Genomic DNA, 12438 nt, shown 5'->3' on the forward strand with positions numbered 1-12438 from the left:
TTTGATTAACTTTCTTAAGTAGTCTTCAGGCAGTAATGTATCTCTGTGGTGAAAGTACAATTAGGTCCTGTCTATATTAGCCTTGAAAGTGAGTTTTAAAATAAGGTAAGGTCATAGGATCACAACATCTTGCAACCAAATGGTTGTAAAACGCTTAGGTTAGCTGCAGAGACAATAAGCAAGAATTCCTGTCAAGTACAGAAGGACCCTTAAATCCACAGTTCAACCACAAACAAGTGAATTTGCTATGAGATCAGTGTCAATGTTCTTAGGTCTTGGACCCGTTTTACATAAGCACAAACTTTCTTTGAATTTTCCTAGTAGCTCTAAGGCACAATAAAGGAAAATTGTGCTTAGAATTCCTCAAAAGATTTTAAATTTAATGATTTGTCTGAGGACTCTACAAACAGGACTTGAAATTGAGGGAAAAAAGTAGGAACTTAATCAGGTAATCCTATACAGGTAATTTAGCATTTTCAGTGTCAGCCACATACACAGCAAGGAAAATGCAGCCAGTTTTTAACATCTTATTTGATTTCATATTTACATATATTCATACATATTTATGGTCAGTGTTATATCCAGTTTTATTTTTTATTTTATTTAAGTAGTATTTTTATGATAGTTTGAACACCCTACCTGATTTACATCAATACTCAATATGTCATCCATATTGAACTGCAATACCATAATAGTTTGTCATTAAAATAAGAGATATTGTGGAACCACTCAGCCACAGATACGAACATACAAGAGAATTATTAGTCTGCCCAAGAGAAAATGTAGCATTTAGCTATGGATTCATATTGTCTTGAAGACCTTTTCTGATAATTAAATTTTGGCTTGAAAAGAAGAAAGTGCTATTAGTGCAATGAGAAGCTCATGCTTTAGTTCCTTCCTGTTGGAAGAATATTCTGTGCCAACCATTGGAAAGGTAAAAAGCTGTTTGGATTTGCTCAGGTGCTTCAAGGTATTATTTTTGCTGAGATAATGACCAGACCTTATGGATAATCTCCTAAATATGAAGGTCTCACGATGAATACAAGTGACCTCAGGGGCCACCTGTATAGCCTGGACCATCTGAGTTTTACCTCTCACTTTTAAGAGTGGAGGAAGAGAAATCAAAGCTCTCTAGCAAGCTAGACTTGTTTAGTGAGCAAAGAATTGTAGCTTTGCATCTGAACAGAACTGGCTAAATAAATAACCTTTGAGTGTTTCAGCAGCTCGTGTACTTCTGTGAAACTTTGCAACGTTTAATATTCAGATATGTGTTCTTTGGCATCTTGTTTAATGAAATCAGTATGCATGTGGTTATCTAACTACCTAAGTATCTCTAATTTATCCTCATCTAATTTTAGCACCATAATGATGGCTGACCTATGTATTGTCTACCATGGATAAAGTTGCACTTGCCTTAGCTACTTTAGTTGTGAATATAAATTTCAGCTTGTAAACTGTTCTTAAAACCTAGCTTTACCTTACAATTTGCTGTTTTTCAAATGCTTCTACTGAAAATACTTCCAATGCTTAAATGCTTAAAGTAATGGCTGGCTTAAATGTTCTAGAAATAATTACACACCTATCATTTCTATAGGTCAACAGTACTAAGTTGTGTCTTTGAATCTTCATTCAACCTAGTTAATTGGAGTTTGGAAAATATTCATTTCTCATGTCAGGATATTCTGACTTCAGTAATAACTGATGAAGTTTTCACTGCAGTATAGCCAGCTTCATTGTAACCAATAATAAACCCTCACAATAGCATGTTTAATAAAATATATATATATATATAGTATAATTGTTGGGCAGCATGTAAGAAGGAGGCACGCTAGACAGTATTATTTTCTATGTTTTAACCACTTGTCTGTTATCACTGGAGAGGAGAAGGCTTACATGAATAAGTATGATATCTCAGTATCACTAAAAACAGACAAATATTGTTTATGACATCTTAAATAACTTGCATGACATTTTAATAAATTTTGCTGTGATTTGCCTTATGACATTACTGTGACATGATTGACTAGAGGTTTCTTACATAAAGCAATTTAAACCATTTCTGTGACTGTATTATCTTGCAAAAACATGACTGAGTAGCTAAAAGTCATGCAGAAGGAAAATAATAAAACAAAATGACAAAACAAAAACAACAACAGGCAAACAGCTGCCCTGACTTAGATGTATATCTAATTACAAGATCTCTCAGACAGCACCCTCCAAACAATTTTAACAGGGACAATTTTCCTCCTTTAGTCCCTGTCTGCTTGGTGCCAGCTGGAGGAACCTGCTGGGATCAGAGCATACGAGCTCCACCACAGACTGCCAGTGGAGTGGAGAGGCTACTTTAGGTTGGCTGAGCCTATTCATGGGGCTGGTGTTTATTCCACAAAATAATCATATCGCTATTTCAAAGTTCTTCTGTTCATTTACTTCTTTATTTCTGAGTGTAACTGATTAGATCAATCCCTGTTAATCCGCTACCCATTGTCAAACCTCTGACACTCAGAGACTTAAAAGTGAAATACCCAAGAGGAAGACTGACCCTTGCTGCATGCTGACCCTTTGCTCTGAGTTGCAAAATAATCTCCTGCCTCACAGCAATTTTCAAGATGCAGAATTTATCTTAAAGAAAACTTGAAACCTCTGGCAAAGCCCTAGGAGAAATGTTCGTGTTGAACCTCCACCTCGATAATGATGGTGCAGCCCCTCCTGGCACATGGTGGAGGACAGCTGCCCACATCTGGCTTCACAGCATCTAGGTAGGGTCTCAGGATTTGGGAGATCCTAATACAAGACCTTATTCTTCTTGTGAATAAGAAAAGATTTTCACCCCTGGATATCCCAAATCCAGCAGAACAGAAATTTGCAGTGGTGGCTGCCATGGGCAGCACCCTTCATGAATTTCAGGAAAGCTCTCTCAGGCCCCCATGTCCTCAGCTGGTGGGTACATCATTGAAACACGCTCTTCAGGCTGACTGCACTGCATGGCTTTCCACCCTCTCCAGTCTGCAAAGTTTCCACATGGGCAATGCATATTGCCTGGGTGAAATGAAAGTTGTCTTAGAAGTGCTTTAAAATGGATGCTGACTCGCCTTAATGCTCTAAATAAGTACATTTTGAACTCAGATATATGGCATTTTGCTTTCAGACTGTTTTGCTCCTGCAGTCATTTTATTTGTAAAGCAGCACCTGTAGGCACAAAACATCATTATTTATAACTCAGATCTATGTCACACAAACCAACCTTCTGCCAAATCCATTACAGAACAGAGCAACTAATGCTGCAAATCTAGTTTTACTTAATATAAGCAAGACCAAACAAGGGCCTGGTCATGGCTTTTTTTATTTCTCTGTGTGAGCTATAGCAAGTCACTTGGTCCTTCAGTTTCTTCCCCTCTTCTGTACAAACCAGAATAGGAAGGCTAGTGTAAACTCTGCAGAAATTCAGAAGTATTAGTACCAGAATTTCAGAAGTGAATTGTCTGACATATTGCTGATGCTTTGAGCCAGCTACAAAACACAGCACAGCCTCACATCTCAATACTCTTGGAATTGCAAGTATCTTTGCTGCATTGGCACTTTCTAATGGATGTTGAAGTCGTGCTTCTAGGAAAGGCTCACTGGGAAATAAAATTCTGACTAGCAGAAAATGTTTGTCTTGGGAAGCTGTTCTTCCCAGTTACGAAAATGTGGCCAATAACATCAGCAACTGGGATTCAGAAATGTTCTGGCTAAGTTCGGGAACAAATTGGCTCTTTGTCTTACATGGACAAGGTTGGTGTGTCAGCTGGTTTGACTGTCCCTTGTTATGACCAAATCCCACTTTTCACCCAGAAAACTGGAAAATGTTTCCCAGAACTGAATTGTTTCCAAAAAAAATCATAACTAGCAGAATTTAAACGACAAGAAAATAAACTGCTTATTGTCATATAAATTACACCAACCATACAAATTTAATCTATTTTAAGCTACCCTGGAATGCTTCTGAGAGCAGTGTACTTGGTAGTTAATTCCAGTAATACATAAAGCACAGAAGAAAATTTGGTAATAAACCTTCTGGTGCAGTCAGGCTGCATCAAGGAATGCTCCCTATCTCGGAGTCTAAGAAAATGAAGACAAAACTGCCCCCTTCTTCTTGTGAAAATGTAACTCCTTTTCTTAGGCAAGACTATTTAATTGACATGCTTTTATCTGAAAACCTTTCTGCTCTCTTACTTAAATGCAAATTGCAGTTGTCTAGGAATAGCAACTTCTCTTAATGAGGCTGAAGGTGACTGAGAATCCAGAGGATGACCATGTAAATTGTATCTTCACAAAGAGTGAGTACAAAACACAGCCTCTCGGGTAGATACAAACAATACCAAATAACCTAGAAGAGAAGCACAGTGTTACTGCAAACAGGCAGGTAAAACAGGAGTTTTACTGTAAGTCATTTGTGATGCAAAGGTTATTTACTAATTAGCAGTGCCTGACTGTGATTTGTTCTACCAATAATAAATCTTTGTCTTAAATCAATAGGAGTCCCAAATGCTGTTATCTGGAGTCAACAGCATCGGTCTGCTGTGCTGCAGAGAATTTCAGGGAAAAAAATGCTAAGCAAATTTCTGAAAAGCAGCCTCAGTCTATGGCTTTCTTTCTCTAAATCTAGTCCTGATGCTACTTAATATTTTACTTTGCAATCCCTGGCTACATGCAAATAATTTTATTCCAGTTCCTCAGCTACAAAGTATTAGTATTACTCTAATATTGTTAATTGGCTTTTGGCAGCCTTATCACAGCTCAGGCAATCTCATTAAAAGGAGATAAATATAGTAAAAAACTTACAGAGATGGGTAGGATTGAAATCATAAAAATTTTGAATCATAACTAAAATGAATGTATTTTCAACTAAATTCTGTATTTCTGTAAAACTTTGTTTTCCTTATGTCATTAAACTCTAAATTACTAGAAATTCCCAACATTTTCCACATTAAGCAAACATAACAAACTAAGCATGTCAAATATTACTTTTTCTTGCTGTCTTTTTTTTTTTTTTCCCCCTGGATAGTGTACTGGAAGTCACTGATGGCTGATTCAGTTCCTGTTGCATTATCTAAAGTAAAGCTTTCATTCTAGTCATCACAAAGGCAAAAGCTTAAAATAGATTGCTAAAAAAATTGCCAATAGGACATCCATTGTCACACTCACTATTTCATTGCACAATGACGTATAATGACACAGTACAGTCAGATTACCATAAAACATCAGCACTGGAAAAAGATCTCATTAGAAGTTCTTTATGAACTTTTACAGAATAACAAAGCAGCAGCTTTTTCTTACAAAATATTCTTTTGAGAAACTGTGATAAATACCTGCAATTTAAGTTCGTGTAATTCTTCTCTGATTGACTGTAATGAGTCTCCATTTGTCTTGTAAACTGAATACTTAATCACTGTGTTCAAAACGACATCAGGTTATTACAGTATTCAGTATGTCTAACACAAAAAGCTATTAAGTGGCTGATTTGCAAGCCTTTGGGAACTTCAGAATCTGTATTCAATAATACATTATTTATAGCTCAGGATTATGGAATTGGCTCCATCTGGCTCCCTGTGGCTTACAAAACGAGCTGCCTGGCATGAAAACTTCCACCACTGACCACTGGTGGCTTCCAGCAGAATTCATCTGGAGAGGTGAAATGCTCAGAAATGTCACTTATAAAATTCTTAGAGATGGATTGAAAACCCACGTGTGCTTCTTGTGACATTCAGGGGAGTTTAGTCATGCAAATCATCAGCTCTGATCCCGGAAAACTCAGGTTCACCTGGTTTATCCCAAAAGGGTTAGGAAGGTAGGTCCCAGACTGCTAAATGGTGTAGTGAATATCCATTTTTGCCATCTTTTAAAACTAATTATATTTTGAGGCATTGTTCTTGGTCAGGTGTATTCATCAGGTGTGTGCAAGCCTGAACATCATTCAGACATGCCAGAAAACAGGTGTCACAGGGATAACGAATAAAGGATTAAAAGCTATCCATCAATGTGCCATCAATCATCCTCTCCCCTGGACCCTCCAGTGATCCTTGAAGCTAGAATCTCTCACAACAAAAGGCTGATAGAAGGGCTTCCAGGAAGAAAAGAAGAGCAGAAGAAAGTAGGTATCTATTTTGCAAGTATTTTGTCCGTGAGAGTTAAGATATTTTTCTTTTCTACAGTATCTGTGCCTTCATGAAAGATTTGGTTACTCTGTGAGGTCAAAGAACGTGGTCTGTCCTTCCCTGATGATAATGAAGGGAATCTAAGAGAAAACAAAATGAGGTACTGGAGATGAGAGGGCCATGTGTGTCCCGGAGCTATTTTGTCATGGTGATTTTCCAGTAGATTTGAGAAGTGACAAGCTGCTCTCTGGATCTCCCAGAAGTGGTGAGGATGAAATCTCCTAAGATACAGAAGGGCTGGAGGATAAATGATGCAGGGGCAGCTGTGGCTGGTAAGATGAGTACCTCCCAGCAGGGTACTTGCATGTCAGCCCCAATACCCAAGGGCCCAGGAGACAAAAGTCCTTCCTGCTTCACCCATCAGTCAGCCGGCCTCCTAGCTAGGAAGTCCTTCTGAAATGCATGCCTCAGGCATTTGGCAAATACCTGAGAAACAGGGTTTAGAGTCCCTTCACGACATTATTTTGAACAGGAATGTGCAATAGCTGGCACTGGGAACTGATAGCGGAAGACATCTGCATCGTGATCTTTGTGATCACAGCTGAACCTAAGCAATAAGGGAGACAGATCTTTGGAAGGCTGACGGGCTAAAATGAGAGCACTTGGGCGATGTGACAGCTCTTCCTGCCCCGGCAAACACCATGCCTCCCCTGGGAGCGTGCACAGCTCCTCCACCTGCAGCTGAGGACCTGGTGTGAGGGCAGCCTGTCCCCAAGGCTGACAACAGCAAGTTTTACTCAGCAATAATAAGCAGAAGTTAGTAATCTGGTGGCAGGTACCTACTGGGATGCATCAGGCTTGTTTATGGAGACAGTAATTATTACAGGGTAACTGCTGTTCTTTCAGATCTTGCTAATTTTGTTTTGACTTCTCTTCTCTGATTTACATGCACAGCACAGGTTCCTAACGAAAACAATTGTGTGACTTACAGAAAAATCTTAGCCTACTTTCTGGTAAGTGAGGTTGTACTCACAGAAGTATATCTGACAAACAGCAACATGGGATTCTTCAGCCTGCTCAAGAATATTCTTGTTAAATATGATCCTTTTAGCTTTTTTTTTTTTCTAATAAAAGATAACTAAAACATCAGTCCTTCAAAATGAACACTGTATCTGAATGTCAGTGCTGTGATTTTCATGCTGAAGATACATACAGGATTTGTACCACCCATCTGGAGGCTCTCCTGGGCATGGCTGCTCTTGGGGTCTATCAAATCCTTGACCAATCTATGACCACCAAGTCAGTGTTTTTTGGGTAAAGGAGTAACAAAGATCATAGCACGCAAGCATAAGTTAAACTGCTCATCGCCCACGTCAGGTCTCAATTAGCCTGCATACCAAAGCTCTTTATCTCCAATGCCAAAAAAAAATGAAATCCCTTCAAAAATGCATGATTTATATCAGGTCTGAGTGACCTAAGGCAATTTTGTGTAGCAGGGAATCCTTACCCGCAGGAAGGGAAGGCATGACATGAGCCTTGTGAAAGAAGCTGCCAGAGCAGCAAAACAGTCCGAATTTAGGACTCATCATTGATTGCTCCATTACTAGGAAAGTGACTTGCAAATGCCTAACATTTTCCCTTTGCGTTTTCAGTACCATCATCAGGCAGCAATAACATGGTTAGTGGCGCCACTAACCTGCTATGGCCTTGGCTACATGGTGCTCACAGCCAGATCCAAACAGAGCACAGCTGCCTGAAGCACAACAGCACCAGAGCTGTTGTGGCCAAATACAGAGAGATATCCCTCCGAAAATCCCCTGTCCCACCATCAGAGCCAGCAGCTGCTGCTTTGCTGCTGTGGGTATTTAGACTGTCTTCACTTGTGGGACTTGGCTCGCCTGGAGAGGCACTTGGTGCATTGGCAGGGCAGTGGTGACTGGTCGCTGGTCCTGCTAAGACCAGGAGCACCGGGGAGAGCTCCTCTCTGCTCCTCATGTCTTCTGCTCCTGTTCAGTGCTGCCGACCAGCTGTCTGCTGGCAGGGGGAGCCTGCTCCCGTTTACTTTGTACACAGTCCCATGCCATAACTTAGTTAAGCCAGAAGGCCCGGGGGCTGAGTTATGAAGGTGTTTGCAGACCAGGGCTTGGATGTGGCCTTAAGCACAAATAGATGCACACATGGAGAGCTAACTGAAGAGCACGACTGTGTGCCTGCACGTGTTACACTTTGGATGGGTTAAATGTCTCAACACCCATTTCCTGCTTGTGTTTTAGGATTCACAGCTTATAGCCATACCCAGTTACCCCAGGGTGCCAACCAGAGGAATGGACCCAGAGCTCACAGAGCAGGGCACCCCATTCTGAGCTACTGGGGCTCAGGACCACGCTCACCTGCTTAACAAAGGAAATTAGTAGAAGCTGCTTTTTACAGTCTCGTATTCATGCCAAATTTGACTGAAATTGGACTACTATGCGGCCAAAAGAGGCCTAGTACATAGAATCATAGAATCACAGAATCATTAAGGTTGGAAAAGACCTTCAAGATCATCTGGCCCAAGCATCCCCCTACCACCGCTGTCAGCCACTAAACCATGTCCCTAAGCACCAGGTCCAACCTTTCCTTGAATGCCCCCAGGGACGGTGATGCCACCACCTCCCTGGGCAACCCATTCCAGTGCCTGACTGCTCTTTCTGAGAAGAAATGTCTCCTCGTTTCCAACCTAAACCTCCCCTGGCAAAACTTGAGGCCATTCCCTCTACTCCTATTACTAGTTCCCTGTGAGAAGAGGCTGAACCCCAGCTCCCCACACCTTCCTTTCAGGTACCTGTAGAGAGCAATAAGGCCTCCCCTGAGCCTCCTATGGGCACGCTCCAAGGCTTCGATGTCCTTCTTGCAGTGAGGGGCCCAAAGCTGAACGCAGCACTTAAGGTACGGCGTCACCAGAGCGGAGTGCAAGGGGACAATCACCTCCCTGGTCCTGCTGGCCACACTATTCCTGATACAAGCCAGGATGCTGTTGGCCTTCTTGGCCACCTGGGCACAGGTAGAGGGTGAGGGAACAAGAGAGAGGAAAGAATAATCTGCCTGTGGTCTAGGAAGAGGGGCTGTCCGTTGAAATGGAACAGTCTGTGCTCTAACCTACACACCGAGGGATACTTAGGCATTTTGTATGAGAGAGCAGACAGACAAAGGATATAAACGAGCTTAATCCCTTTGTGGAGTTGACTAGTGTTTTAAAGCACTGAGTCTGCACAAACAATCCCCCTGTTGGGATTTAGTTAATTTATTTAATGATGCAGAAAAGAATAAAACTCCCATCTTCCCCGGGTGGTGTTGGTTCTTCAAGGCTGATAGATTTTATTTTGTTTAAGGAAGTGAGTGACACTTTTCAGAACTGAAGCGATTTTTAAGGCTCCCAATATACTTTTGTTTACCTCTTCTATTTAGATTGTGTTAATCAAACTCTTAAAGTTATATCAATTCTGATGAAAAGCAATCACCAAGGTTGGTATCTGGCTGTGAGCCATTGCTAGAGATAGCACAAAGGCTGGACATGATCTTTGATCTGAACTGGTGCTACCATTCATTCATCTGCTCCTTTGGTTGCCCACATCCAGACACAGTCCTTAAAGAATCTCCTGTACACGTCACTAATGCTTTATAATGTCTTGGCACTTCTCTGCATAAAAATCAGTCAGTTGTTTTTAAAAAGCTTTCATAAAAAGCTTTTTAAAAGCTTCCTAGAAGATACGCAGGTGGCGTTGTCAAACAACAAACAATGTCAGTTGTGTGTGCTGTTGTGTGTGCTGCGACTAATATATTAATCACAGCAAATTGAAATACTAAATGTGTAATAGCATTGCCAAAATAAAACAAATTTGAGTGTCTTTTTTTCTTCAGGCAAATACAATACCTCAGATTTGTCCCTTAAACAGTACTTGAGCGTACTAAGTATGGAGCCAGGCTCTTTCCAGTGGTGCCCAGTACCAGGACAAGAGGCAGTGGGCGCAAACTGGAACACAGGAGGTTCTGGCTAACCATCAGGAAGTACTTCTTCACTGTTGGCACAGGTTGCCCAGAGTTGTGGAGTCTCCTCTTTGGAGAACTTCAAAAGCCCCTGGACATGGCCCTGGGCATCCTGCACTGTGTGGCCCTGCTGGAGCAGGGATTGGACCAGGGGGCCTCCAGAGATCCCTGCCAACCTCAACCATTTGTGATTCTGTCTGTGAGGTTACTTTTAGCCCACCTTGAATTAGCCTTCATCAATCAATTATTTTTTATTCAGTAGCAGGGTGTTGCTTAGCATGCTGCTGACTTTGCAGTCTCCCTCTCCCTCTCCTGTTTCAAATACAATTTCTCCTCAAAGTTTTAAAACTTTATATCTCCCTTACATTTCTTGCATTTGAAAATGAGGCTGAAAAGTGCATGGAAGCTACACTGCCTACTCTGCTGCAGAGGTTGGTAGTTTCTGACTCTTGTCCGAATCTGCTGACTCTATTTGATAAGAGTCGGCTTTACCCTTGAGCATCACACCGTGAAGGCTGTTAAGTGTCTGTGTCACTTCCTTCTGAAGCAGGTATTTGCATCTGTTGGCTTTGCTTAAACTAATGCATTATGCTTGAACTGCAGAGAACTCTTATATTGTAAATTTTGTCTCCCTAAGCATTATTGGGCAATATAAAAGAAAATATAATTTATACTGCGATTAAAAAGAAAAAAAAAAAAACAACAGCCTTATTGATTCATGTTTCCATTAAGCAAATGCCTGTACAGGAACCAATAATGCTACCGTTGCTTCTAAGCTTGAGGTTTCCTTGCAAGTGTGGAGAGGAAGAAGGAATTAAAACAACTGGCAAACTTTTTCATGCTACACCTGCTCCCAGGATGACAATATTTCTAGTAAGATTTTGAGAAGTCTATTGTTCTAATTGAGAACTGTGTTCACAACCGAACCGGTGACTGAAACAAGATGTTCTTGTGATGGTTTGATGATGGTTTCCACTTCCCTTACTACTAATCAGAGTAATAAGCAAGGACATGGCACTGTACTCTGTGAACTTTGAACGGAAAATGAGAGCACAGGACTTCACCAAAGGACAGTAAATAAATAAATAAATAGGGAAAAGAAAAAAGAAAAAAGAAAAAAAAAAAGACCATTAACAAAAAAGCACAATTGTGACAAAGCACAATTGTGACGGAAAAATGAGTCTTGTGTCTTTAAAAAGCTTATGATGGCAATTATAACTTAACATTCATTCTAATTGGCTTTCATGCTGTTTAGACCACCCAAAAACTATGCACCATTTAAGTACTATTTAAAAGAATTTTAGAAAGATATTTTAAAAGTGTACAAGCCTTGGGCTGGTCCTTTTCACAGGAATGCATTTTCACAAGCCTTTGTTTTCTTTAGGCAAAGATAATTTTTGTAAGTGAAAGGAAATAATATTAGTCATCTTAAAAAGATTCCATAGAAACCAAGTACACTCTTGTCTTTCCAAGCACTTTATTTGTTTCCTTGCCTTTTCTCGTGTAGAAGATGGCAGAAATGCAGGAATGAAGGACGGTGATTCTTCTATTCACGCCTCTGTTCACGTTCACGTGGCTAGTATAAAAACACCACATCCCATTAACATTGCTTGATTTTGACAGCTTCCACCTGCCTAACTTCTGGGAAGATGCAAAAGCTTTTTAAAAACAATTGACTTTTACGCAAAGAAGTGCCAAGAATCTAAATAATCTAAAATGTACATATGTGAGCATTCTGCACACAGCTTCTACTGTGAAAAGGGGTAGAAGATGGCGTCCTGAAGTGCCCCCCCAGCCCTTGCACTAGATACGGTCCTGGGCAAATTTGCTCCAGGTATTCCCACTTAAGGATCAGTACAGCATGGCTTGCCTCCCGTTTCCCCTTTCCTACTGCTGTGTGGAGAGGTTTTGCAAGGATACCGCCACTGCTTCTGGGAGGAGACTGGTATAAGGGAACAACACAATGGAGCTGGATAGCACAGGTAGGGGAACAAGGCTGTCATCACAAGAGTCACTACAGTACTCCCATTCAGCAATTCTAGTAACATTTGTTACTGTGGGTATTTAAAACTGTAGCATCAACACAACACATACTCATGTTATTCATTACTGACTGCAATCAGTAGTACACACAAACAGCTGACTACTGGTTTCAGAGACAGTAACTAAGCATAGCAATCCCAGCCTTCTAGGGCTAACTTCCTATGTAGTGTCCTGATACCGTCCTGTACCTTAGTGTGCTAGATCAGTACCGTGACACATGGCAGTATCAACA

This window comes from Anser anser, assembly GCF_964211835.1.
Source record: "Anser anser genome assembly, chromosome: 3".
In the NCBI taxonomy this organism is placed as follows: domain Eukaryota; kingdom Metazoa; phylum Chordata; class Aves; order Anseriformes; family Anatidae; genus Anser; species Anser anser.